This window comes from Pseudophryne corroboree, chromosome 7 (assembly GCF_028390025.1).
Source record: "Pseudophryne corroboree isolate aPseCor3 chromosome 7, aPseCor3.hap2, whole genome shotgun sequence".
Classification (NCBI taxonomy): Eukaryota; Metazoa; Chordata; class Amphibia; order Anura; family Myobatrachidae; genus Pseudophryne; species Pseudophryne corroboree.
This window is the reverse complement of record NC_086450.1, coordinates 186,555,150-186,582,325: the sequence shown is the minus strand read 5'-3', so window position 1 is coordinate 186,582,325 and position 27,176 is coordinate 186,555,150. Positions and strand designations below refer to the sequence as shown.

Sequence of the window (27,176 nt, the reverse complement as noted above, 5' to 3'; positions counted from 1 at the left end):
GAATGGGTGTGCACTGGCTCCTCCCTCTATGCCCCTCCTCCAGACCTCAGTTAGGACTGTGCCCAGAGGAGACGGACAGTACGAGGAAAGGATTTTTGTTAATCTAAGGGCGAGATACATACCAGCCCACACCATACATACCGTACAACATGATATATAATAAACCAGTTAACAGCATGAACAAAACAGTATCAGCCAGAGACTGAACACAACTGTAACATAACCCTTATGTATGCAAAAACTATATACAAGCCTTGCAGAATTTTTCCGCACTGGGACGGGCGCCCAGCATCCTCTATGGACTAGGAGAAAAAGATTTACCGGTAGGTTTAAAATCTTATTTTCTCTTACGTCCTGGAGGATGCTGGGGACTCCGTAAGGACCATGGGGATTATACCAAAGCTCCAGACGGGGCGGGAGAGTGCGGATGACTCTGCAGCACCGACTGAGCAAACATGAGGTCCTCATCAGCCAGGGTATCAAACTTGTAGAATTTTGCAAAAGTATTTGAACCCGACCAAGTAGCTGCTCGGCAAAGCTGTAATGCTGAGACGCCTTGGGCAGCCGCCCAAGAAGAGCCCACCTTCCTAGTGCAATGGGCCTTAACCGAATTTGGAACCGGCAGTCCAGCCGTAGAATGAGCCTGCTGAATCGTGTTACAGATCCAGCGAGTAATAGTCTGCTTATACGCAGGAGCGCCAACTTTGTTGGCCGCATACCAGACAAACAGTGCTTCTGTTTTCCTAACCCTAGCCATTCTGGCCACATAAATCTTGAAGGCCCTAATTACATCAAGGGACTTGGAACCCTCCAAAGCACCCGTAGCCACAGGCACCACAATAGGTTGGTTCATATGAAATGACGAAACCACCTTAGGCAGAAAATGAGGACGAGTCCACAACTCTGCTCGATCCGCATGGAAAATCAGATAGGGGCTCTTGTGAGACAAAGCCGCCAATTCGGACACTCGCCTTGCAGATGCCAAGGCCAATAACACGACCACTTTCCAAGTGAGAAACTTCAATTCAACCGTTTAAAGAGGTTCAAACCAGTGTGATTTAAGGAACTGTAACACCACGTTAAGTTCCCACGGTGCCACCGGAGGCACAAAAGGAGGTTGGATGTGCAACACTCCCTTTACAAAAGTCTGGACTTCTGGGAGAGAAGCCAATTCCTTCTGAAAGAATATAGATAAGGCCGAAATCTGCACCTTAATGGAGCCTAACTTCAGGCCCATATCCACACCTGATAGTGTTTTGCCGTTACCTCATTCCTAGCTTTAATTAGAGTAGGGATGACTTCACCCGGAATACCTTTCCTAGCTAGGATTTGGTGTTCAACCGCCATGCCGTCAAACGTAACCGCGGTAAGTCTTGGAACACACAGGGCCCCTGTAGTAACAGGTCCTCCCTGAGAGGAAGAGGTCACGGATTTTCTGAGGGCATTTCCTGAAGATCTGAATACCAGGCCCTTTGAGGCCAATCTGGAACAATGAGTATTGTCTGCACTCTTGTTCGTCTTATGATTCTCAATATCTTTGAGATGAGAGGAAGTGGAGGGAACACATAGACCAACTGAAACACCCACGGTGTCACCAGGGCGTCCATTGCCACTGCCTGAGGGTCCCTTGACCTGGAACAATACGTCCAAAGCTTTCTGTTGAGACGTGACGCCATCATTTCTATTTGAGGAAGTCCCTAACGACTTGTCACCTCTGCAAAGACTTCTTGATGAAGTCCCCACTCTCCTGGATGGAGATCGTGTCTGCTGAGGAAGTCTGCTTCCCAGTTGTCTACTCCCGGAACGAAGACCGCTGAAAGAGCGCTTACATGATTTTCCGCCCAGCGAAGAATCCTGGTGGCTGCTGCCATTGCTGCTCTGCTTCTTGTCCCGCCCTGGCGGTTTACATGCGCCACAGCTGTGATGTTTTCCGACTGTATCAGAACAGGTAGGTTGCGAAGAAGATTCTCCGCCTGTCGCAGGCCGTTGTATATGGCCCTTAATTCCAGCACATTGATGTGTAGACAAGCCTCCTGGCTTGACCATATTCCCTGAAAATGTTTTCCTTGTGTGACTGCTCCCCATCCTCGGAGGCTCGCGTCCGTGGTCACAAGAACCCAATCTTGAATGCCGAAGCTGCAACCCTCTAGAAGGCGAGTACTCTGGAGCCACCACAGGAGAGAGACCCTGGCCCTGGGGGACAGGGTTATCTTCCGATGCATCTGCAGATGGGACCCTGACCACTTGTCTAGAAGGTCCCACTGAAAAGTCCTTGGATGAAACCTGCCGAATGGAATGGCCTCGTAGGCCGCCACCATCTTTTCCAATACTCGAGTGCAGTGATGAACCGACACTCTTTTTGGTTTTAACAGGTCCTTGACCATGTTCTGGAGTTCCTGGGCTTTTTCCATTGGGAGAAAAACCCTTTGTTCTTCTGTGTCCAGAATCATGCCCAAAAATGACAGTCGAGTTGTCGGAACCAACTGTGACTTTGGTAGATTTAGAATCCAGCCATGCTGTTGTAGTACTCTCAGGGAGAGAGACACGCTTTTTAGTAACAGATCTCTTGATCTTGCCTTTATCAGGAGATCGTCCAAGTATGGGATAATTGTGATGCCTTGCTTGCGCAGGAGCACCATCATTTCCGCCATTACCTTGGTGAAAATCCTCGGGACCGTGGAAAGCCCAAACGGCAACTTCTGAAACTGGTAATAACAATCCTGTACAGCGAAACTCAGGTACGCCTGATGAGGAGGATATATGGGAACGTGAAGGTATGCATCCTTTATGTCTAGTGACACCATAAAATCCCCCCTTCCAGGCTGAAGATCCCTGCCCTGGGAGATTCCATCTTGAATTTGAACCTCCTCAAATATAGGTTTAGGGATTTTAGATTCAGAATTGGTCTGACCGAGCCATCCGGCTTCGGGACCACAAAAAGGGTTGAATAAAACCATTTCCCCTGTTGCACTAGGGGAACCTTGATAATCACTTGCTGTTGACACAGCTTTAGTATGGCAGCCGAAACTCCTTCCCTCTCTGGGGAAGAAGTTGGCAAGGCCGATTTGAAAAATCGGTGTGGAGGCACATCTTCGAACTCCAGTTTGTAGCCTTGGGATACAATATCGACCACGCAAGAATCCAAATCCGGGGGCGTGGCCTGACCTGCAGCCTGTGTGGACGTGCCTGCAAGAGCTCCTGCTGGCCCTGCACTTAAAGGGCATATTTACCGGACCTCCCACGCTGATTTATACCCCCTGGCGAGTGCCCACCGTGCCCAGCACCCGAGGAGGCGGGAGAGGTGCCCCCTGGCACTGTTTCATTGTTGAGGCCTGCGCTCCGTCCCGGGACCGGGACCTCGAGTTTGGGGTCTACCCGGGAGCGAGCTCCGGGACCGGAACGCGGCCGCGCCGGGTCCCCTGGCGGCTCCCCCGCACAAGTAAGCAGGCTCATTTAAGCCCCTCTCTTGCCCCAGACCATCGGGGACGGCGGGGCGGATCAGACTCCCGCTCCCTGCCCTCCGGAGCCGCGGCTGCGGCCTTTTCCCGACTGCACACACTCCGGCGGCGGCCATCTTGCTACACCCGGCCCGCCGGTCACCTGCACACCCCTGCCCCTACGAGCCGGCCCTGCCTCCCCTGAGACCCCTTCTATTATAAATACTCCCTCAGCAGGGAGAGAGAGGGGTCTGCTGCCACTTTTGAAGCCCCAGGGAGTAGAGGCCTACATCAGCACCAGGATCCGGGGCCTAGAGTAGCTGCGAGCACCTGCTGCGGAGCCCTGCCAGTGTGGAGGCCTGTTGGAGCCAACTATCGCCCCCAGCAGCTGTGGATAGCCTGGTCACCTCTCTGTGCCCCCCCCTTCACACTCCCCGACCAGGCGCAATACCGTGGAGGCATCCCAGGAGGGGTGAGTGTTGGTCCGGGAGGGCACTGCTTGCCTGACACCTACGACATTGAGCTATCAGCTGTTGTCTTTATACCTGGCTCCCCCCTCTCCCTTGCTCGCTGGAGACCTGCCCTTCGGCACCGCTGGAGGGTTATGACCGGTCGCCGGACCTCTGCTGATGCCGTTCTTTTGATGTAGTCCAGAACGTTCATACACCACCACCTTTGAACCCTCTGCTTACCTAACCTCCATCATATAGTCTCCGGGACTTATCGCTTCAGAATGGCGCCGAAAAAGGTTAAAGCGGTGCTTCCTCCTAGAGTATCTTTGCCGTCTCAGAAAGCAGCCTCTGCCCCCTCTACGGCACGGAAGTCCCCAATAGCCACCTCCGCGTCAGACCCTCCCTGCAGACCTGCTTCTGTTCCGGGGTTCGACCCAGACTCTGACGCCCCTCTCACGGTCAAAACCCTGTATCAGGCTCTAACAGCATTTAAAACAGAGCTGACTCAGGATCTCACATCGGCCGTCCGAGAGGTCAAGACAGAACTGCATGCTATAGGGGAACGCACAGACCATCTGGAACGGAAAGTCGAGGAATTGGTCTCGTCCCATAATGACCTCATAGCGGCCCATGATCAACAGTAGAATGACCTGGAGGCATTCAAACTCAAGATGGCGGATATCGAGGACAGATCTCGGCGCAATAATATCAAGATCCGAGGCATTCCCGACTCCGTGCAAAACTCCGAGCTAGAAGACTACGCCACCGCGCTATTTAGGAAGCTCTTGCCCAGGGCTGACCCCAGAGAGCTGCTTATAGACAGGATTCACAGACTGCCTAAACCACGCTCTGTCCCTCCCTCGCTTCCACGAGATACGCTCATGAGAGTGCACTTCTTCACGACGAAAGAACGCATTCTAAAGGCGGCAAGGGATGCGGATTCTACCACGCTTGGTGGATTACAGCTCTTTCCGGATTTCTCGGCTTTGACTTTGGCCAAAAGACGTTCGTTTCTTCCTGTTACCCTGGCGCTTCGTGATCAAGAGATTAATTATAGATGGGGCTTTCCGGTGAAGCTCATCGTCTTCTATGACAACAAATCCTACACGGTCGCCTCACTGGACGCTGGAGTCAAGCTGCTATCGGAGTGGGATATTGCTGTCGAGCTGCCGCCTGGAGCCAAGAAACAGTCAACCCCCCAATCGGAGTGGATCGTTGCCTAAAGTCGTCATTGTAAACTTGGGTCTTGAATGTGGACGTTATGATGTTCTGTTCTAATAGATAGGCCTTGGCCTTTCGTCTAGATGCGGACACGTGAGTTACTACGTTAGTAGTTGTAATGTTGGAGTCCCGGCTCCGTGCCCATACTTTAGTTTATTAGTGTGTGCATATATGTTATCTGTGGTCCTTACATGGTTGGTAGGAATATTTGCATTTGTACATGTCTCTTTTTTCTTCTTCTCTTTCCCCTTATCTAGGTTCATTGGTGGTGGTGGCGTTAGGCCACATGTTCCCCCTCGTTAATGTACTACTGCATTTTTTTGTTTTCCTTGCAGTAGTTACACCGACCCGATGTACTGGGTCGTTTCGGTTTGTTCTCACCCTTTCTTCCTTCGTTATTCCCTCCCCCCCCCCCTCTCACGACACTCTAACTAATGGTATGAGACAAAATAACTTCATACTTGTATACAGAAATATCTCACTACTCATGGCGCGTTTTAGATCGCCTAGATGATCCAGGTTCTGTCCATGAACGTTAAGGGGTTAAACTCCTCTAATAAGCGAAGGTTAGCATTGGACTATTTTGCTAGGCACAAGACAGATGTTATTGCGCTGCAGGAGACGCACTTTTCGTCCTTAGCCCCCCCTACGTTTAAAGACCACAGGTTCCCTATTGGCTATTTTGCAAACGGCCCCTTTAAGAGGAATGGTGTAGCTATATTGTTTAAAAACTCTGTTTCCTTCACTTTACACTCGCAAGTTGCTGATAAAAATGGCCGTTATCTCATCCTGAGTGGCCTTTTAAATGACAAACCTGTTACCTTGGTCTCAGCCTATGCCCCTAACTCAAACCAAGTGGCCTTTTTGCGTAAGCTATGTTTGGCTATCCAGAGGAACCGTACAGGCTCGCTCCTTCTCATGGGGGACTTTAATCTGGTTCTTGACCCTAGATTGGACAGGTCTCCCAGGCCTTCCCCCTCTCCATTAGCCTCCTCTAACGCACCATCCTTAGCCTTCCGTAACCTTTTGGCTGAATTTGACCTCTACGATATATGGCGAGTGCAAAACCCAACGGGCCGTGAGTACACATACTATTCTCCCGTTCACAACTCCTATTCCCGTATTGACTTTTTGTTTTCTGATAAATGGACTCTCCAATTCACTAGATCTGCTGACATCCTCCCAATAACCTGGTCAGACCATGCCCCGCTGTTTCTCAAATGGGATCTTAACAGTCAACATGCCCCGCCCCGACCTTGGAGACTTTCTCCTCACTTACTGGCCAACCCCGTATCAAAAAAAATTATTGTAGACAGCATCACGTCCTACTTGGAATTTAATTCCCCTTCGGACACGTCCACTCTGAACTTCTGGTGCGCATTGAAAGCTGTAGCTAGAGGCGCGGCGATACAGGCAGGAGCCCACCTTAAAAAACTACATCAACAACGCTTGAATGATTTGGAGCGTAGATTAAAGGAACTGGAGGAGAAAAATCAGGCTCGACCTTCGAGATCTCTCCAGAAAGAATTAGCTGATATTAGGTCCCAGCTTCAGACATTGCTCACGGTGCGCACCCAGGCCTCATTAAATAGGATGCGGCAGAAATTTTACCTGGCAGGGAATAGACCGGGAAAACTGCTTGCTCGTAAGCTCAGAGCGCAACAAGCTAGGAATAGAATTAAGCTTATTATGTCCCCAACAGGCACCAAAATATCTAACCCTTTGGAGATATCGAACCAGTTTGCTGACTTCTATTCCCAACTTTATAATCTCGCAACTGACCCTTCTACTCCGCAGCCCACTCTTCCATCTATCAACACCTTCCTCGCTGATTTGAAACTTCCCTCCATTACCGACGACCAATTAGAAGTGCTGAATGCCCCTTGGTCCACCGCAGACACGTTAAGGGCGATCAAATCCCTCCCTAAAGGTAAAGCGCCAGGCCCAGATGGCTTTATAAATGATTTTTATGTGGCACTCCAGGACCTCCTGACTCCATCCCTGGTAACAGTTTATAACCAAATTACCTCTCAGGGCACGCTCCCAACGGAGATGCTGGAGGCTCGCATTGTCACGATCCCTAAAACAGGTAAGGACTTGACTTCCTGCCAAAACTACCGCCCTATTGCGCTGTTAAATGGTGACATTAAGATATATGCTAAATTAATAGCTCACCGACTGAACGTCCTCCTCCCCTCCTTGATCCACCCCGACCAGGTTGGATTTATTCCCGGTCGGCAAGCGTCTGATAATACCCGTAGAGTATTCAACCTCGTAGACTCTATAACCCGTGAACAGGGCCTCCTCCTGCTGTCCTTAGATGCGGAGAAGGCTTTCGACCGCATAAACTGGGCCTACATACGGGAAGTATTATTGAAATTTGGCCTCCGCGACCGCATCCTGTCATCCATATTAGCCCTGTATAGTTCGCCCTCGGCCCGGGTCTTTAGTAATGGCTTCCTCTCTTCCCCCTTCCCAATTTACAATGGCACCCGTCAGGGCTGCCCCCTCTCCCCTCTCATCTTTGTCCTGGCGATTGAGCCTCTGGCAGCTAAGATTCGGGCAGACCCACAATTTCCAGGACTCCACCTTGGCACCGTCCCCCATAAACTATGTTTATTTGCAGATGATGTTCTGTTATTTGTAACTGACCCCTGCACCTCACTCCCTCATTTACACGATATTTTAGATAGGTACTCTGCAGCGTCCTACTATAAATTAAACACAACTAAAACAGACACCCTGCCGATAAACCTCTCCCATTCCATGGCCTCTTTGCGTACCAAATACCCTTACAATTGGCAAACAACCTCGATAAAGTATTTGGGTATTCACATCCCCCCGTCCTCCTCTTCTGTATTTGACGTTAACCTCCCCCCTTTACTGACTGCGCTACAACTGTCCACCAAATCGTGGCTCAATTATGAGATATCATGGCTGGGTCGCCTGGCCGCCTTTAAAATGTCGCTGCTTCCCAAACTAATGTTCCTGTTCCGCACAATTCCCTTTATATTCCCCAAGAAATACCTAGACAAGGCTACCAATATCCTCACCAAATATGTCTGGGCTTTGCGACCGCCTAAACTGTCCCGCGCCAGGATGTCACTACCTAGGAGAGTTGGTGGCCTCGACATGCCTAACCTTTCACTATACCAAGAAGCTTCCCTCTTGGCTCAGATTAAAGCTATCACCAGTGATACACACTCGGAGTGGACGTGTCTAGAGGAACTAACCTGCCCCAGGTTCCCCTTAAAGGACCTCTTTTGGCTACCTAAACCCATGCGACCCTCGGACCTACGTCTTCTCCCCTCAACCCGAGCCACTCTACAGGTCTGGGATAAACTGACTATCGGCTTATCATCTCCCCTCTATACATTGCCACAAATTTCCCTACGTACAGTAACCGCCCTAATCCCTAACCTTAATTTGTCAGGCTGGCGTTCTAGAGGGATCGGCCTACTGGGAGACCTGCTCAACGGGCCTGTGCTTAGCTCCTTCTCTACCATCCAAGAACGCTTTGCCTTACCTGAATCTGAGAGGCTCAGATACTATCAAATACAACATTGGTGGACCAGTCTACGCCTTACCCCCTCCCCAATGCACCCTACTATGTCTCAGGCCTTGGGTCGTCTCTCTAGGGACGCTTCGGCTGGAGAGATCTCCTTTTGGTACAAGACACTACTTGCATTAGCTCCCGTTCTTAAAACTAGAGCCCAGAACAGGTGGGAGGTAGACATTGGTTGTACCCTTACCGACTCCCAATGGCAACATATCTTTATGTCATCCTTCACTATGTCCAAATGCTTAAACCATTCCGAGATGCACGTCAAGTTATTACATAGACTATACCTCACACCCGATAGGCTGCACACGATTTGGCCTACATGCTCGAAGTATTGCTGGCGTCTATGTGGTGAGGTGGGCCACCTTTTCCATATCTTTTGGACCTGTCCTTTTATTAAGCCATACTGGGTAGAGGTGTTTGGGCTAATTAATAAAGTACTTGGACTCACCCTGTCCCCCACCCCCCTCATTGCTTTACTAAATGTCTATCCGCGTTCCGTGGGTGCCAATTTACAATATGTTTTAGGCCACATTTGCCTTGCAGCCCGGGCGGCACTGGCTCAGAACTGGAAACAATCCATACCCCCCCCCCTTAATGAAAGTCATACACAAAATTCAGAAACAATTCCTGATGGAGACTGAGTATATGTCTTGCTCCCTCTCTACCAAGTCCCCTCTAATACGTTGGAAGCCTTGGCTGCTTTTTACCACGGAGGGTGAGGGTGCCAACTTGGTACGGCGATCTCCCTCCCCGGACATCCAACCCCACACCCCTCCCCTAGATGGAGACACCTCCTCTCCCTGAGCCTGGGACCGCCCGGCGATCTCGGTTGCAATATGCATTAATGTGGAATCATCGTTTCTTTCCATTCTGTACGCCCTACTGCATTACGTCCAGTGTACAAACGTCTGATCGATTTTGAAAAGTATGTATAAGTATACAAATTGTCTCTTATGTATTTACTGCTCCCCCTTCCCTCCCCTCCCCTTTTCTTATTTCTGTACCCCTGTTTTGCATAACAAAAAAAAAAAATCTGAATAAAAATTATTGATGGAAAGAATCCAAATCCGACTGAACCCAGACTTGGCTGAAGAGTCGAAGACGTGCCCCTACCGGTGCGGACTCCCGTAGCGGAGCCCCAGCGTCAAGCGGTGGATTTGGTAGAGGCCGGGGAGGATTTTTGTTCCTGTGAACTAGCCGTAGCCGGTGTTGTTTTCCCTCTACCTCTTCCTCTGGCGAGGAAAGAAGAGCCACGCCCCCTTCTGAACTTATGCGACCGAAAGGACTGCATCTGGTAATGAGGTGTTTTCTTTTGCTGTGGGGGAACGTAAGGCAAAAAAGAAGCCTCCATATGCCTCTTTGAGTCAGCATCCCCTGTCCATTGACGGGTCCACAGGGACCTTCTAGCAGAAACTGCCATGGCATTAGCTCTTGAACCCAAAAGCCCAATATCTCTCCCAGCCTCTCTCATATATAACGTTGCGTCCTTGATGTGACCTAAGTTCAACACAATACTATCTTTGTCTAGGGTGACAATGTCAGATGCCAAGTTATCAGCCCAAGCTGCAATTGCGCTACCTACCCATGCCGACGCTACTGCAGGTCTGAGCAGGGCACCCGTAGTCGCATAAATTGATTTCAAGGTAGATTCCTGCCTACGATCTGCAGGATCCTTTAGGACCGCCGTATCCGGGGACGGTAGTGCTACCTTTTTGGACAAGCGCGTTAAGGCCTTGTCCACTGTGGGCGAGGATTCCCACTGTAACCTGTCCTTTGAGGGGAAAGGATACGCCATAATAATTTTCTTGGGAACCTGCAGTCTCTTGTCAGGAGTCTCCCAAGCTTATTCAAATAAAGCGTTCAGCTCATGAGATGGGGGAAAAGTTACCTCAGGTTTCTTTTCTTTAAACATGCAGACCCTTGTGTCAGGGACAGAGGGGTCCTCTGTGATATGCAAAACATCTTTTATTGCAATAATTATATATTGAATACTTTTGGCAACTCTTGGGTGCAACCTCGCCTCATCATAGTCGACACTGGAGTCGGAATCCGTGTCGGTATCAGTGTCTGCTATCTGGGTAAAGGGACGTTTATGGGACCCTAAGGGGTCCTGTGACACAGTAAAAGCCATGGGTTGCTTCCCAGCTTTGTCTTTGGACTCCTTTGTCTAATCTTTTATGTAATAAAGCCACATTAGCATTCAAAACATTCCACATGTCCACCCAATCAGGTGTCGGCTGTGCCGACGGAGACACCACCACCATCTGCTCTGCTTCCTCCCTAGACGAGCCTTCCGCTTCAGACATGTCGACACACACGTACTGACACCCCCACACACACTGGGATAACTGAAATATGGGGACTGACCCACAATAAGGCCCTTTGGAGAGACAGAGAGAGAGTATGCCAGCACACATCTAGCGTCACAATGTACTGAAACCAAAAGTCCCAGCCTAAATAGCGCTTTATAAATATACAATTTTGCACCAAATAATGTGCCCCCCCTCGTTTTTGCCCCCTGTTACTGTGTTCAGCAGGGGAGAGTCCGGGAGCAGCTTCTCTGCAGCATGCTGTGGAGAAAATGGCGCTGGTTAGTGCTGGAGGATCAAGCCCCGCCCCCTCGACGGCGGGCTTCGGTCCCGCTCATTTATTTATACTGGCGGGGGTTATATAATATACTGCCTCCACAGTATCTAAGAATGCTGCCAGTTTCATTTGAGGTGATTATTGCTGCCCAGGGCGCCCCCCCCTGCGCCCTGCACCCATGCTGTGCCTTGTGTGTGTGGGGGAGCATAAGCCTAAGAAGCAGAGCCCATCAGTCCAGGAAAGTGGGTCTGCTTCTCTCCCCTCAGTCCCACGAAGCAGGGAGCCTGTTGCCAGCAAAACCTAACAAAAGTCTTTTCAGAGAAACTCAGTAGAGCTCCCCTGCAGTGCATCCAGTCTCCTCTGGGCACAGGATCTAACTGAGGTCTGGAGGAGGGGCATAGAGGGAGGAGCCAGTACACACCCATTCTAAAGTCTTACAGTGCCCATGTCTCCTGCGGAGCCGTCTATACCCCATGGTCCTTACGGAGTCCCCAGCATCCTCTAGGACGTAAGAGAAAACTGTATTACGTGCAATTTCATTATGGATAAGGTAAATAGGATCCAATTGTTTTTCTATGGAACCTTTTTCGATATACAAGGAGTGATAGATTGTCGCACCACATATGTTATTTACGTGATCAACTGTATATGTGGTGCTCAACATGTGGGCCGTACCACCCGGATGCAACACACGAGATTTCTTGAACATAAAAATAATATTCTCAGAGGCCTTGTGCAACATGTGACTGATAAACATAGGGGAGATGTTAAATGTATAAAACTACAAGGTGTTGAACACATCAAGCTTACCAACAGGGGAGGTGATAGATACAACCTCCTCTGCAAACGGGAGGCTTTTTGGATGCACACCTTAGGTACCCTATTTCCGAACGCCCTGAATGATTGCATTGAAATGAATAATATCTAGCCCCCTCAAAATATTATCTGTACCTCGAATGGAATCATTCTGAGTAATAATTGTTCTGTTTGGTCTCTATGTGAAGTGCCCTCATATAATGCCTCCTCCTGTGTGTCTCTCTCTCTATTCTTTTCTTTTTGGTTATATATATATATATATATATTGTGACAAGAACACTGGGATAGTGTTTGAGGGCAGGTATATTTGTCCCAGGTTCTTGTCTTACATGTTTTAGAAAATGTTAACTTCTAGGAAAAATGCTTTTTGTTTTGTCTGAACCTTTTCAGTTTGCTGTAAAAGCTGGGTAAAGGCTCTGAGAGAGAGATAAGGCGAGTTCTAGACATTGGGCCCAGTTCGGGTCTTTGGCCTCACAGAGGGCTAATCAGGGTTTCAGCTGTGTAAGAGTGATATAGTGCTTCTAACCTGATTAGTATGGGCAGACTGCCTGGGAAGGCTGCAGGATCTGTGTGTGAGAGACACGCTTTCTGATGCAAGTAAGCTATACAGTATGTACTGAAGAACTCTGTGTTTTGTTTAGTGACAGTTAGGAACATCTTATGTTTAGTTAGTGCCGGACAGGCAAGGTATTTTTATTTTGGGGTTTGTTTTATTTTCTGTTTCAATAAAACTGGCCGGGGTCAGTTGTACCAGAAACTGGACTTGTGTTGTTCCTCAGCTGCTGCGTGCTGCCATATTCCCCAGGAAAAGGCACCTTGCACCCCTACAGTGTTACAACTTGGTGGAGAATGCGAGCAGGCCGTTCTGCGCATAAGTGAAAGCAGCAGCTTTGTGAGGCCTGCAGAAAACGGTGGTTTATGCAGATACAGCCCAGTGTGAAGTTACTGAGACTCACCCCTGAGGGTTTGATATATGTCCTGGGTGAAAGCAGCTGCAAAGCCGCCTGAAAAATCTGTTGACATGGAGGATCTGCTTAAAGCCTTGCTGCAAGCTACAGCGGCTCAGCAGGAGGCCAACCGACAGCAGCAGGTGGCAATGGAGGAAAATTGGAGACTACAGCAGGAGGCCAACAGACAGCAGCAGGTGGCAATGGAGGAAAATAAGAGACAACAGCAGGCAGTTGTTGATGAACTTTACAGGCAACAGCGTCAGGATAGAGAGGCCTTAGCAGAAGTGGTGCAGAGACTTGCAGCTCGGGTTGGAGATGTGGCCGTCAGTGCTCCAACCAGCTCTAGTTCTATACGAGCCAGTCACTTCCTGCAGAAAATGACAGAGGCTGATGATGTGGAGGCCTATCTGACCACGTTTGAAAGGACTGCCGAGCGTGAGAACTGGCCGAAAGCACAGTGGGCCAGTCTGCTGGCACCTTTCCTGTCAGGTGAGCCCCAAAAAGCTTACTTTGATTTAAGCCCTGCTGAGGCTCGGGACTATGATAAACTAAAGACTGAGATCCTGACCCGCCTGGGAGTCACGCTGTCAGTACGAGCACAACGGGTGCACCGTTGGCTGTACGCCATGGAGAAGCCTCCGCGCTCCCAGATGCACGACCTTATTCAGCTAACAAAAAAATGGCTGCAGCCAGAGACATTAACTGGTCCCCAGATGGTGGAAAGAGTCGTCATGGACCGCTACTTGAGATCTTTGCCCATGGTCCTGCGCAAGTGGGTGAGCCATGGAAACCCGGGTACTGCTGACCAATTAGTGGACATGGTAGAGAGGTATTTGGCAGCAGAGGAACTACTGATGACCACCCAGCAACCCATAGATCCTCGACAGCGCCCTTCAGTAAAGACTGGTAAGACTGTTCCGTGGGAAAACGTTGCTGGGCGGTTAAGAGAACGCAAGGCTGGAGAGACTGTAAACACTGGCCCTGGAAACAGGCCAATGGGGCTAGAACGGTCTATGCTGCCCAAATGGGTTGATAATCGTGTGGTTAAATGTTTTAGGTGTGGTATGCCAGGTCATGTTATTGCCAATTGCCCAGTCACGCAAGAACCCATGCAATGTGATGCTGCCTTTGAATGTCGCAGAATGTCTTTCTTTGCTAGGTTAGCCTGTACTGTGGTACCTTCACCTGAGCTGGAAAAACAAATGTGTGATGTGTTCTTAGAAGGTAACCGGGTAGAGGCCTTGCTAGATTCAGGAAGTTTAGTTACCCTCGTGAAAGCTGGGTTAGTGAACCCCTTAAAGGTCCAGCAAATACCTATTGGGGTAACTTGCATACATGGGGATACCCAATATTATGCCACTGCTGAGGTGAATATAGAAACTTGTTGTGGGTCAGCAATGGTTAAAGTGGGACTGGTCCCTACCTTGGTGCATGAGGCCATAATAGGGAGGGATTTTCCTCATTTTTGGAAACTGTGGAAATCACGGTTATCAACAGATGTGAGAAGTAAAAAGCCAGTTGATAATACCGGTGATTTTTTGGATGTACGTGGGTCTTCGGAACTTTCTGGCCCTTTGCCTTTTGCTAGTTTGGCTGGGGAAGTGACAGATGGGGAGTCCAGTGAGGACCCTCTTGCCGGGAACAGAGACATAGTAGTTAGAACTGAAAGCGTGCCTGACCTGGAGGTAAAGAAGGATCTGTTGGCGTCTGAACAGTTAAAGGATCCTACCTTAATAAAGGCTAGAGAGAATGTTAAGATTGTTAATGGGGAACCTGTGGTACCAGGTGACAGGGTTACGTATCCCCACATGGCCATCTGTAATGAGCTCTTGTACCACATTGTCAAAAGGGGTGAGGATGTGGTGGAACAGCTGGTAGTTCCCCAGCCTTATCGGAGAACGGTACTAGATTTAGCTCATAGTCACGTTACCGCAGGACATTTAGGGGCAGAAAAAACCACTGAAAGAGTTTTACAAAGGTTCTTTTGGCCAGGGGTTTATAAAGAAGTGTCTGAATATTGTTCTTCCTGTCCTGAATGCCAGTATCATGCCCCTAGACCCCATTTCAGGAGTCCACTAGTTCCCATGCCTATTATAGAGGTCCCGTTTGACAGAATAGCCATGGATCTCGTGGGGCCCTTGTTAAAGTCTGCTCGGGGCCATCAGTATATCCTGGTAATTATGGACTATGCCACTCGATATCCTGAGGCTGTCCCTTTACGCACTATCACAACCAAGGCGATAGCTAGGGAGCTGGTGCAGGTATTTAGTAGAGTGGGAATACCAAAAGAAATTTTGACTGACCAAGGTACTCCATTTATGTCAAGGATCATGAAAGAATTGTGCAAGTTATTTAAGGTCACTCACCTCAGGACGTCCATCTACCATCCCCAAACTGACGGGTTGGTGGAAAGGTTTAATAAAACATTAAAAAGTATGTTAAAAAAGGTTGTTGAGAGAGATGGGAAAAACTGGGATTGTTTGTTGCCCTACTTGTTAATGGCCATCAGAGAAGTTCCTCAGTCCTCTACGGGGTTTTCTCCATTTGATTTGTTGTATGGTAGACACCCCAGAGGGCTGTTGGATGTTGCCAAAGAGACGTGGGAAGGACAGCCCACTCCTTATAGAAGCGTTATTGAGCATGTAACACAAATGCAGGATAGGATTGCAGCCGTGGTACCTGTTGTCAGAGAGCACATGGAACAGGCCCAAAGTGCTCAACAGAGGGTCTATAACCGGAGTGCCAAGATACGGGAATTTGCTCCTGGAGATAGAGTTCTTGTTTTGGTACCCACTGTGGAAAGCAAATTCCTAGCTAAATGGCAGGGTCCATTTGAGATTAGGGAAAAAGTGAATGAGGTTAATTACAAAGTATACCAGCCGGGAAAGAGAAAACCCGAACAGATCTACCATGTTAACTTAATCAAACCCTGGAAAGATAGGTTGTCTCTGTCAGCGGAGCCTTGCCCTTCGGTGTCTTCACCCCGGTTGCTTCCCGCAGTGAAGGTGTCAGAGACATTATCAGCTGATCAGAACAATCAGGTTAAAGAATTTCTCATCCAAAATAGGGAGGTATTTTCAGAGCTGCCTGGCCGAACGACCATAATAAAACATGACATTGTCACAGAACCAGGGGTCAGGGTTCATTTAAAGCCATATAGGATTCCTGAAGCTCAGCGAGAAGCTATTTCTAAGGAAGTTAAAACCATGTTAGAACTTGGAGTCATAGAGGAGTCTAACAGTGAGTGGTCCAGTCCCATAGTGCTCATCCCGAAGCCCGACGGTAGCATACGCTTCTGTAATGACTTTCGTAAGTTAAATGAGGTGTCCAAGTTTGACGCATACCCCATGCCCCGTGTGGATGAGCTTGTAGAAAGGCTGGGAACAGCCAGGTTTCTCACCACATTGGACCTGACCAAAGGTTACTGGCAAATACCTTTATCTGATAGCGCCAAAGAAAAAACAGCCTTTTCGGTTCCGGAGGGGCTGTACCAGTATAAGATGTTACCCTTTGGGTTGCATGGGGCTCCAGCAACCTTTCAACGGGCGATGGATAAAATTTTGAGGCCCCATAGAAAATATGCAGCTGCCTATTTGGATGATGTGGTAATTCACAGTACAGACTGGGGGTCACATTTGGTTAAAGTACAAGCAGTACTGGACTCAATCAGAGAGGCAGGGTTAACTGCTAACCCAAAGAAGTGCTGCCTCGCAATGGAGGAGGTCAAATACTTGGGCTTCACCATAGGCAGAGGTCTGATTAGGCCCCAATTGAATAAAGTTGATGCTATTCAAAACTGGCCTCGTCCAGTGAATAAAAAACAGGTAAGGGCTTTTTTGGGAATTACTGGGTACTATAGACGGTTTATTCCTAATTTTGCGACCACAGCGGTGCCGTTGTCAGACCTTACCAAAGGGAAGCAGTCAAATGTGGTGAAATGGAACCCTGATGCAGAAAAGGCGTTCCAAGCGTTAAAAGTGGCTTTGTGTTCACAACCGGTGTTGATAACACCAGATTTTTCAAAAGAATTTGTGGTACAGACAGATGCCTCAGAGGTAGGGATAGGTGCTGTGCTGTCCCAAACCAGAGATGGGGACGAACACCCTATCATTTATTTGAGTAGGAAACTCAATGAGCATGAAAAAAGGTATGCCATTGTGGAAAAGGAGGCTTTGGCCATTAAGTGGGCACTAGATACCTTGAGATATTACCTCTTGGGTAGACAATTCAGACTAGTGACAGACCATGCCCCTTTAAAATGGATGTATGTAAATAGAGGCAAGAATGCTCGTGTAACTAGATGGTTTCTAGCGTTGCAGGACTTTAAGTTTACTGTCGAACATAGACCGGGAACACAATTGGCCAACGCAGATGCATTGTCTCGCATCTTCTGTTTGGGGGCTACAAGTGTTCCGGCCCCTAGGTCGAAACAGGGGAGGGGGATATGTGACAAGAACACTGGGATAGTGTTTGAGGGCAGGTATATTTGTCCCAGGTTCTTGTCTTACATGTTTTAGAAAATGTTAACTTCTAGGAAAAATGCTTTTTGTTTTGTCTGAACCTTTTCAGTTTGCTGTAAAAGCTGGGTAAAGGCTCTGAGAGAGAGATAAGGCGAGTTCTAGACATTGGGCCCAGTTCGGGTCTTTGGCCTCACAGAGGGCTAATCAGGGTTTCAGCTGTGTAAGAGTGATATAGTGCTTCTAACCTGATTAGTATGGGCAGACTGCCTGGGAAGGCTGCAGGATCTGTGTGTGAGAGACACGCTTTCTGATGCAAGTAAGCTATACAGTATGTACTGAAGAACTCTGTGTTTTGTTTAGTGACAGTTAGGAACATCTTATGTTTAGTTAGTGCCGGACAGGCAAGGTATTTTTATTTTGGGGTTTGTTTTATTTTCTGTTTCAATAAAACTGGCCGGGGTCAGTTGTACCAGAAACTGGACTTGTGTTGTTCCTCAGCTGCTGCGTGCTGCCATATTCCCCAGGAAAAGGCACCTTGCACCCCTACAGTGTTACAATATATATATATATATATATAAAATATCAACTGCATTACTTAAGAAGAGTATCCTATTTCAGATTATGTGCTATATATAACCCATTAAATTGTCTGGAGAAAGGGTTAATTATGGAGAAATCTACTATCAAGGTTATTAATAATAATATGGAACAGTAATATATTGAATACATGTAAACTAATGCTTTGTAGCTCAGTTTTGATCCTTCTCTGACTAAAAGTGTCATTACAGTTGGACATAAGAAGCCAAACACCTGTCTTCTTAATAAGCATTAGCTTTGATATTAAAAGCTGTACTAAATTGTCCTTTGTGAGGCCAACTATATTATGCTTTATCAAGAAAGTGTCAAGTAATGTGAATTTGTTTTATTTATCTAGGACTGCAATTACTACATTATAAGAATCAACTACCGTTCCTATATTTAAATTTAGTACTCTTAGCTGTCCTCGTTACTAGTGTGTTGAGCCACTGTGGCACTGTGACTATATTGGAGTCTAAAGATATATTTGACTTCTCTTTACTGTTAAACAACACACTTTATTTGTTCTCTCTCCGCGATACCTTATGAATATATTGAATGAATGATTATGTTTTATATGTTTAATAACAAATATATCTGTATGATTTGGTTAGTGTGTTCTTTATAATATATGGATCTCCAAATGGTGTATATAATGCCTTTTGTATACTAAATCACAGAATCGAGACAATACTAATGGTCACCTGTTTGAGATCTATTGATTAAATTGATGGACTAAGCTTTTTGGCCACTGAGCTCTTTAAATACTGCTTCCCCCACTTATCTGGATTACCTTCTGAAGAAACCTATGCTTTTATATGCTGGAGAAACGCGTCAAGGTATCCAGACCGCACTGGTGTGACCTTCAAATCGGCTGTGCTGACTGCAGAGATGCTAACATCGGAGACCACCCACAGTGCTTATTCAGCTTCGAGCCGCGTCCTCCCTCCCCGGGACTTCCACTACAATCACCACCACTCCCACCATTACTGCTTCGTCCAGACGCATCGGACATTGCAGGACAATACAACTAGCCATACATCAGGAAGATATCGTTCCAACCAGCCAACTAGTTGGCTGGTTGGAACGATAATCTGGCAGTGTGTGGGAGCAAACGATGATCAGCCGTTTGCTCCCACACCCTAGAAAACGGCCAGAAACGGTTGGTCCAACTAGTTGGGAAAATCAAACTTGTTTGATTTTCCCAACTAATCGTTCAGGTGTAGGGAGAACTTTCCCCCCAACTGAACGATAAGTAGGCGGACACTGGCCGGCAGTGTCCACCTACTTCTGTCACCATCACTGCCTGCTGGGCAGCACTGTGGACCATGAGCCGGGAGGAGGTTCAGGGGCAGCTACGGCAGTACATCGCTGCTGCCGGGCTGCCCCTGTCACAACGGGACCCTCAGCAGCGGCGGCGGAGCGGGAGGAGGACATGGGGCAGCTACGGCAGTTCATCACTGCTGCCGGGCTGCCCCTGTCACAATGGGACCCTCAGCAGCGGCGGCGGAGCGGGAGGAGGACCAGGGGCAGCTACGGCAGTTCATCACTGCTGCCGGGCTGCCCCTGTCACAACGGGACCCTCAGCAGCGGCGGCGGAGCGGGAGGAGGTGCAGGGGCAGCTGCGGCAGTACATCGCTGCTGCCGGGCTGCCCCTGTCACAACGGGACCCTCAGCAGCGGCGACGGAGCGGGAGGAGGTGCAGGGGCAGCTGCGGCAGTTCATCACTGCTGCCGGGCTGCCCCTGTCACAACAGACCACAGGCAGTGGTAGCGGAGGACACCCAGCTGTGGCACCCCTCCCGCGATACCCCATGATCGCGGCGCCCCCCGCACCCCACCCATGATTGCTGCACCCCCGCACGCCACCCCCGATCACTGGCACCCCACCTGCGGTTGCGGCACCCCCGCACCCCACCCGCGATCGCGGCACCCCCCGCAGCTTACCCGCAATCGCGTCACCCCCCGCAGTTTACCCGCAGTCGCGGCACCCCCCGCAGTTTAACCGCAATCGCGGCACCCCCGCAGCTTACCCGCGATTGCGGCACCCCCCGCATATCACCCGCAATCGCGGCACCCCCCGCAGCTTACCCGCGATCGCGGCACCCCCCGCATATCACCCGCAATCGTGGCACCCCCCGCAGCTTACCCGCGATCGCGGCACCCCCCACATATCACCTGCAATCGTGGCACCCCCCGCATATCACCCTCTGCTCCCCTCCTGCAGTCACTGCCCCCCAAGATAGCAGCACCCCTTCCCGCTCACCAGGGCCAGCTCCAGCCCGCACCGGTAATTCAGCCCCCCCCCCCCCCCCCGCCCGCCCGCCAGGGTGTCTCTGCATTCGTGGAAAGGGGTCCCATGTGTAAACATGGGACCCCTTTCAGTCCGGGTGTTCGGTTTGTTGTTTTGCCAAATACGTGGATTATAATCTGGACCCTGGATCAGGTGAGTATAATTATCTTTTATTTTCAGGTACCCGTGGATTCTACTTGGAGAAGAGGACCGACTGCTTCGTGTCAACATAGGTAAGTATGTGTGTGTCGACATGTGTGAAATAAATTTTTACTGTCACGGTGTGTGTCTCCTGTTTTTATTTGGGTATTTATTTTCCATTAGAACTACAGGTACCAGTGGGCCCGTTTTTCTCCCGCATGCTGGTACTTGTGGTTCTCCAAGTACCAGCTTGCGGGGGAGGCTTGCTGGGACTTGTAGTACTACTGGAAAAAACAATATTCTTTCAATTTTCTCAAGGCTATCAGCCCCCCATCCGCAGCCTTTGGATGGGGGGGACAGCCTCGGGCTTCACCCCTGGCCCTTGGGTGGCTGGGGGGGGGACCCCTTGATTGAAGGGGTCCCCACTCCCCCAGGGTACCCCGGCCAGGGGTGACTAGTTGGATATTTAATGCCACGGCCGCAGGGCACTGTATAAAAGTGACCCCCGGCTGTGGCATTATCTGTCCAGCTAGTGGAGCCCGATGCTGGTGTAAAAAATACGGGGGACCCCTACTCTTTTTGTCCCCCGTATTTTTTGCACCAGCACCAGGCGCAGAGCCCGGTGCCGGTTTTAAAAATACGGGGGATCCCCTGTCCGTTTTTCCCACGGATTTTTAGAACCAGGACCAGCTCGAAGAGCCCGAGGCTGGTTATGCTTTGGAGGGGGGACCCCACGCAAATTTTTTTCGGGTTTTTCCCATTCCATTTAAAAAAATAATAATAATAATAATCTTTTTCAAAATATATAAATAATACTTGTGCCTCCAAAAAAGACAAACCAAGTACCTAATCCCTTCTAATATAAATAGATATGCTATTACCCCCCCAAAAAACACCAAAAAAAAACATGTTTTTAAATTTTTTTTATTAGATTCCGCCAGCAAAGTGTGGCGGATTGAAAATGACCGAAACTGAAACATTAAGCTGTCAGAACAGGGTCACGTATGTTCTTGATTTTTGAAAAGTCCTAGAGTGCCGCCTATCGTTTGTGATATGTTTGCTTTTTGAAGCTCAGGAGGGCACCAGGCAAGCTGTACATTTTACTGCGTTGGGAGTGCCGAATATCTACATCTGGTATATATATTATATATATATATATATATATATATATATAATTTGCCTTGGCAGCCCAACCATGCTGGTATCCATAGTTCAGTATAAAAATAAGTAAATCTAATAAATGTATGGTGGTGAAAGAAAAGCCCAGTTTCACTGAAAAAAAGACAATTCTGCATGTTTTGAAATGAAAAAAACAAAACAAAACTGAAGAACTGTAGGAAGGCACTGTCCGCCTACTTCGGTGACATCACAAGTTGGACAGAAGTTGGAAGGTTGGTTGGTTTGATGAAAAGTTGGTTAGATGTGTGGAGCACTGGTAAAAAATTGGTGAGATGTATGGGGCACTGTTTTAGTTGAACAGACAAGTTGGATGGTTGGAAGTTTGGAGTGTTGGAGAAAAGTTGGTCTGATGTATGGCTAAGTGGTGAACTAACATCAGGTGGCAGGGGTGTCGTAGCACAAACACGTGCACTTGGAGGAATTTCATCACCTCTATTGCTGACAAATGAAACTATATAACAAAGAACCCTTTGCAATTTATTCCATGTAAAGTAATGGGACACTGTGCGGTGGTTGGATACATATAGAAAGCACTTTTTTGCAGAGGATATAGTGGAACTAATATACAAACAGAACTTGTGCCTAAAAATGACTATGATGTGAAATTGTTCTGTATGTGGTTACCATATTGATTCTACAGTGCGGTTCTGTTTAATAATATTCTATTAATTGATTTTATATTTAAAATAAATTGTGTATTTTTTTAGTATATGTGTGCTCCCTTTCTCTCTCTCTCTCTCTCTCTCTCTCTCTCTCTCTCTCTCTCTCTCTCTCTCTCTCTATATATATATATATATATATATATATATATATATATCTTTATACAGGTTGAGTCTCCCTTATCCAAAATGCTTGGGACCAAAGGTATTTTGGATATGGGATTTTTCCGTATTTTGGAATAACTGCATACCATAATCAGATATCATGGTGATGGGACCTAAATCTAAGCACAGAATGCATTTATGTTACATATACACCTTATACACACAGCCTGAAGGTCATTTTAACCAATACTTTTTATAACTTTGTGCATTAAACAAAGTGTGTCTACATTCACACAATTCATTTATGTTTCATATACACTTTATATACACAGCCTGAAGGTCATTTAATACAATATTTTTAATAACTCTGTGTATTAAACACAGTTTGTGTACATTGAGCCATCAAAAAACAAAGGTTTCACTATCTCACGCTCACTCAAAAAAGCCCGTATTTCGGAATATTCCGTATTTCGGAATATTTGGATATGGGATACTCAACCTGTATTATAGAAATTAGTACTAATTAAATCGCCTGTGCTCAAACATGGATATTCTTAAAACCTGGATTGTAATAGAAGAGTTTGGGAACCTTTGCACTACAAGAAGAAAGGGATTACCTAAAATCAATGGATAAGAGATGATTTCCACCACCTCAAATGTGCTGCCAGTTGTGCGGCTTAACAGCTGCAAAAACAGGTGCTCTGTCCCTTCCAGAAAAATTCACTATTTTTGCAAAGGCATACCTCCCAACATGACCCTCTCTAGGAGGGACAGAATCTTCTGCTCCTGGACTTCCCTCTTAATTTATGATTGCCATCACCTGTGCTGAAACACCTTTCTTATCCATTAACCTGTTCAAAACAGGTGCTGGCAATCATATATTAAGAGAAAAGTCCAGAAGCAGAGCATTGTGTCCCTGCTGGAGAGGGTCATGTTGAGAGGTATAGAAAAGGCAGTGTATAGTCCTGTGCATCATTTTCCCTGTCCTGCAGTGGTGAAGAATAACCTATATCCTCCTATGTCTACACTTCATCTAGTGCATAATATTCTCACCCCCTCATTTTACTATAGGTGACACCTTTAGATTTATGCTGCTGCTCTGCTTCATACTGTAGATGACACCCACCGATGCTAACAGGTTAATGGACCTGAAGGGAGGGAAGCTTGCATTTCTTTTTCTGAACCAATCCTGCCAAAGGAAGATTAAATAGCCATAAAATTGAAAATTCAAGAGGCTTTATATAAAGTACATTTATAGTCACATTCCATGACAGTCAGAACCTGTGATGTTTTACATTTTACTTATATATGTTGCATACCCTCCAACATGACCCGCCCCACTAGGTACAAAATGCTCTGTTTCTGGACTTTCCTCTTAATTTAAAATTGCCATCACCTGTGATGAAACAGCTTTCTTATCATTTAACTAATTCAACACAGGTGATGGAAATCATAAATTAAGAGGGAAGTCCAGAAACAGAGCATTTTGTACCTAGTGGGGCGGGTCATGTTGGAGGCTCTGATGTTGTGTAGCTCAGTTTCCTGTTATCAGCAAGTTTCTGACTATAAAAATGTCTGTTTGTAATCTCCTTCAATGGGATCACTCACACAAAGTGTGCTGTTTGCAGGTCAGTATCTCCGCAGCTTTATTCTATTAAGCTTTAGTTCTGATATTATCAGTTATTTATGTAGCACACTCACATTCTGCAGCACTTTACAGAAAAAAATGTGGACATTCGCATCATTACCTGCGCCAGTGAAGCTTGCAAACTAAATGACCTTCCACATGCACACACATAGGAGTGTATTTACTGAAGTGCGCATTTTTAGAAGTGGAGATATTGGGGGTCATTCCGACCCGATCGCTTGCTGCAGTTTGTCGCAGCGCAGCGATCGGGTCGGAACTGCGCATGCGCCGGCACCACAGTGCTCCGGCGCATGGCAGCTTTCGTTGCCTAGCGACCGCCTCTGAGACAGAGGCGGTCGCTGGGCGGGAGGGGGCTGAAATGCGGAGTTAAGCCGCCGTTTAGGGAGAGCGGTCTGGCCAACGCAGGCGTGGCCAGACCGTTGGTGGGGGCAGGCCGCGGAAGCTGCGCGACGACTCACGCAGCTGCTGCGGCCAGCCGCAGCGACAGTTAACTCCCGGCCAGCTGCCGGAGCTGCGCTGGCCTGGAGTTACTCCTCAAATACAAAGGCATCGCCGCTGTGCGTTGCTTTTGTATTTGTGCGGGGGAAGGGGGGGGGCGGACTGACATGCGGGGCGAACTAACCCTGTGCTGGGCGTCCCCCCGCATGTCAGGTAAGATGATCATAGCTGTGCTAAATTTAGCACAACTTCGATCAACTCGGAATGACCCCCATTGCCTATAGCAACCAATCAGATTCTACGTATCATTTATCTAGCACCTTCTAGAACAGGCGTGGCCAGACTTTTGGAGTCGGTGATCTACTTTGAACGCTGAGAAGCTTTTGTGATCTACCTACGCGAGATAATTGTGCATACATTCCGGTGATCTGAGCAGGCGGATCACTGCGATAAAGCGGCGGCAAAATTCGGTAAGATGGGAATAATACATCCGCCCTACAGTGCTGTGAGGCAGTAATGACATCCACTACGCCATACTGATAGATTTCTCATACTGTTGCCTGTATATCTGTGAATGTTATTAGTAGCTCTTTTATATAAGGTCTGTTACTACCCAGTCTTGATTTATTACTGTTCTGTTCCCATTATATAAGTTAATGTTTATAAATAAATAAAGTGTGGATTTATTGACCCTTTTCAAGTATTCAATGCTGGAACTACACTCAGCCATCCTTGTCCCCAAATCAGTTTCCCGCCCTACCTCCCCTGATCTTGCTTTCCTTACCCACCAGCGTGTTTTCTGATGGCTGCAATATCTCACCGCAAGCTGACAAACTGATAGCAATCATTGCCAGCCCATTGCTTCTGTAGCAGTTTCAGATCGTCGGAAAGATTTGTTACAACTTCTTTACATCCATCTGTATATAATCATCAAATATGCTAAATGGCATGTTGTAAAATCTTTTGGGTTATGAACAGAGGCGTAACTGTGGGAGGCAATGGAGTTGGCTGCTGCCAGGCTCCTGCTCTGTAGGGGGGCACCTCTCCTCCAGTTCCATGTGTTCAGCGGCACCATTCAATTAAATCAATTGATAGCCGCCAATATCTCCTCCTTCCTGCACCTTACAAGTCACATCATCTTTATTATAGATACATTTTACAAGTGTCATACCCCGGATTAGATTCCCCGACCTATTACACTGGAAGCAGGCACCTTACTATTTATCATGCTTCCTATATAGGTGCTATTTGCACCTATATAGGAAGCATGATAATTCTAATTAAATGAAGTCACATCTCTGACAATTACAAGTAACTTTATATAGTTAGAATTCTCATGAATTCTCATGTTCTTGTTACAGATTGAGTACCTGGAACTCTGCTGAATATGTGACAACTAGGGAGTTCCAGTACTTACGAGTGATGCCGCGGCCAGCATGAATGACCACAGCAACTCGTGCTCTATCCCTGACTCCATTACCCCTCTCAGTGGTCGGATGGTGCCTGCGGTGCTAAAGTTCTTATGCCCACGGCAGCCGCGTTTGAATGGGTGAATTAGGTCCGCTCAAACTCCGATGCCCCCTGGTCTTATAAAGTGACAAGGCACTACCCGAGACTGTGAGTGAGTAAGGGGGAACCTTACTAACCTTGCAACACCAATGCACGAGTGATAATGAGAAACAATGGTTTTAGATGTTATAAGCAAATAAACAGTGAGAGCAACAATGCTCAGGGATGTTAAAGATATAAATATAAATAAAGAAGTGTTAGCATGGATACTCCACGAAAACCTGAACACCGGCTGGCAAGATCTGGTCAAGAATCGATCAGTCAAAGTCTCCAGGTCACAGCACAACAGAAATGTAATAACGATGCAGCCTCTGGCGCAGAATGCGGCAGAGCTGCAGACTCACGATACCACAAGGGAACGACACAGGCGAGTTCCAAGGACTGGCCGACAGCTGGAAACCGAACAAGACTCTTGACTGGACACGATCCGAACAGGAACCAGGACCAGGGCACCAGGAGTTCAGACTGGAACCAGGAATTACAGACAAGGACCAGGAACAGCGGACAGGGACCAGGAACAGCTTTTCAGGAAGCTAACCAGGAACATACAGGTACAATAATCTACTTCTATCACCAGCTCTGGATGCAGGGCCAGCTGAGTAATAAAGGAAGAACACCCCAATCAGGATAGCTGGAAGCCAGGCACAAGGTAATGGCCTAATTACTGGAAGGTGAGACTGAACACATAGGAAACAGGCTGCAATTACACAGACTCACCACAGGGGACCAACAACAGTACTCTAAACAGGTACATAATAAATCCTGGCATGCAAACAGAAATATAACATAAAATATATGAGCAAAATGCAAACAGGAATGAGCCACTGCCGTGGCTCATAACAGTTCTCATTCTCATGCTTCCCATACCTATACAGGAGCAAATAGCTCCAACAGTAAGGTGCCTTTTTCCACACACATATATTTATCTAAATATGGGGGAAGGGGGGGGGGGGAACCAATATTTATCTTGCCTCCGGGTAACTGGGACAAACTTATGCCACTGGTTGTAAATCATTACCTGTAAACTGTGTATGTTTTGTACTGTGTGCTTCATTTGTAAGTAAGATTATGCAAAAGTCTGC

The 27,176-nt window shown here is 47.7% G+C and overlaps 1 protein-coding gene across 3 annotated transcripts in view; it reads right to left on the bottom strand.

Annotated features, from left to right (window-relative positions):
• The window catches only part of PRKAG3 (protein kinase AMP-activated non-catalytic subunit gamma 3), a 134,388-nt gene that overhangs the window by 65,369 nt on the left and 41,843 nt on the right, over positions 1 to 27,176 (bottom strand). The gene's annotated exons all lie outside the window — the stretch shown is intronic.